Here is a 2,718-nt window from a genome sequence, read left to right as displayed (position 1 = left end):
TAGGAAATTTAACAGAGCACAAGATGTCAACTTCTTTCGAGAATCAAATTTGCTCAAGTATGTGTTAGCATGATATGTTCCTCTATAATTCAATTAGAATTTTGAAAATATGTTTCGAAACTTGATTATTGTAGAAATGAATTAATTTGGTACGATTTAAATTGGTACAATCAATTTGGTGATTAGTTTTCTTTTTGAAGACATCGGGATCACTCGAATTTCAAAAAGTATTATAAAAAGACTAAAACGAATAAATGTATCTTAAAATCTAATTGAATTAGATATTTTTAAAATTCAACCCCCTAAACGTATTTCACGGTGTAATTTGAAAACACATTGTATCAAAGAAATCTATGATGCTAATTTCTTGAAGTAGGGGCACAATTAGGAATGTATTAGGCTAATTGTATTATCCTTTTGATGTTACAGTAAAAAGTCCAAAATAAACTTTCTTACCATGATTCAGAAAAAAACGTCAAATAAATTCTACAACCAACATCATATTTACATGCATCCAAAATAAATGTTGTATTTTTATTATAAAGAAACCCTAATTACTAAAGTGATATATTCTTAAGCTTTGCTTTTTCCCTTCTAATTAATTACTCGTTTTTATATGTTACATTTTTTCATTTCTCTCTTCCTCTCCTTCCAACCATCCGACTTTCTATTTCTGAGAAATGAATTGCTTGGGATGACATTAAATATGAAATAGATTTCTATGGAAATGCTATCACAATGGTTCAGTGCCAAGTTGTGAACTAGAGATTAATAAAAGTCATATGAATAACATAATGAGTCTCTATTGTAATTGTCATAGAACTTTAACAAGTGACAAGTCCATTTGCATGATATATCTCCATCATTCAAACATGCCAAATTTAGGTTTAAGTTTAAGAAATTTATTTGGGAAAACTCTTATTAGTTAGAATTTCCTTAAATAGCTTAAACCTTAGTGTAAATTGAGAAAAAATATGTCTCACATCTCTAATGTTAGATCATCTTTTAATATTACTATTTGTTTACAAGTCTTGGATAAGAATCTACAACGTACTAGAACGCCCTTGTTGACGATCCTTTGAGTTATAATTTTTTCACTCTACTAATCCATGTTGGGTATCTGCTATTTAGTAAATTTGACCCTCTATGTCTGTATGTTTTGTTTCGGCTTCAAATGCTGATGATTAATAAAGACTTTGATAAGTTAATTAAATGTGAAACATGATGTGAATTGGTTCCTTTTTTTGTCTCATTACCCTATACATTTAAGTCCTTCCAGCTATTGGCCAATCTATCTAAGAGTTCTAGCACATAAATCTCTTATTACGTCTTTTATTTAGGTTTCATGAATATTGGTAAACTCTAAACCAGCTTAATTATATGAATATTGGTAAAATCTAAATCATCAATTCACTTCATTATTTTACGGTCCATATTTAAAATTTTTAATATTGAACTAGTATGCCCATGAGCACTTTAATTACTATGATTCAAAATAGCCCGAGCTCCCTGGTTACAAGGAAAAGCATCCCCAAGGGGACCTCTATAGAAAACTATGCAGGATAGAAGAGGAACACATATAGGTGGCTAGCATGAATTTTGATACATAGTTCGGTAGTGTCAAACTATTTCTTAGTGTTATAACTCGAAAAGCCTAATAAAATTTTGTAGTTCTCTTAATTAATAAAATGGACTAAAGCCCCCATTTACAAAGAAAAAAGATCACGGAAAATCACGGTTAAGTTTCTAAGTAGATGGCCAACAACAAATATTGTGCTCTACTTGTCTTAAAACAGCCGATGAATTGCTTATTGAATCACATATTACTTTTTCGTGCTCGTGAAAAACGGTTCGCTTTGTTAAATATAGTAGTTGATCCATACTGTTCTGCTTTATTTTAGTCCCACATCGCTTAGAGTTTGTTTGGTTGTTGTTGGTAAAATTGTGTATTTTATGATACAACTTAGAAAGTTGTTGTCCACCTCATCAATTTCACTTTTATACTTTTCTTTGTTTGTTTTTTATTCCATTGAAATCATAAATTGTTTGTTTGGTTTGTAAATATAACTTTAATTGTTTGTTTGGAAAGTGTAAAAAGTGGTCCATACTCAAATGATCATATTGGTTGGAATTATTTTTTATTACTTTTTCCTGACTTCAATGTCAGCTTTCTCCTAAAATCATGTCTTTTTTTTATGAAATTACTTTACAAGTCACATCAGTATATGAAATCATTTTACACTATTTTCACAACTACAAACAAACAATTGAAAGTAATAAAAGCTGACATTGGGACCTATTTTTTTACCCTTTTCATCTTTTTACATGTTAAAAACATATAACCGACAGCCTCTTAGGAATCTAGAACCTCTCTCCTTAATATTATATTTAAACACTTCAATGGAGTGAATATAATATAATATAATCAATTTTTCTCAAATCTTTCCATACTTATGATGGTAGCCACCAGCAATAGAACCAACTCCATTACCACCGCTGCTGCCCCTGCCGGCAGAGCTGCGCCGTGGATCCTGTGCCCTTGCGACAGCGGCACCGCCGGCGAGACCTCAACCATTACCCCAGCCGATTGTTGGACACCACAGACCTAGGCCTCTGTCGCTCGCCGCGCGCACAACTTGCCCAGCACAATGCACACCATGTGTTGGGCGAAATCCCCTAACCAAACATGACCGCACCTGACCCTCATCACAAACCCTA

The sequence above is a fragment of the Asparagus officinalis genome, chromosome 8 (assembly GCF_001876935.1).
Source record: "Asparagus officinalis chromosome 8, Aspof.V1, whole genome shotgun sequence".
NCBI classification, from domain to species: Eukaryota; Viridiplantae; Streptophyta; class Magnoliopsida; order Asparagales; family Asparagaceae; genus Asparagus; species Asparagus officinalis.
The sequence above is the reverse complement of the archived record's forward strand: the minus strand, read 5'-3'. Positions refer to the sequence as shown.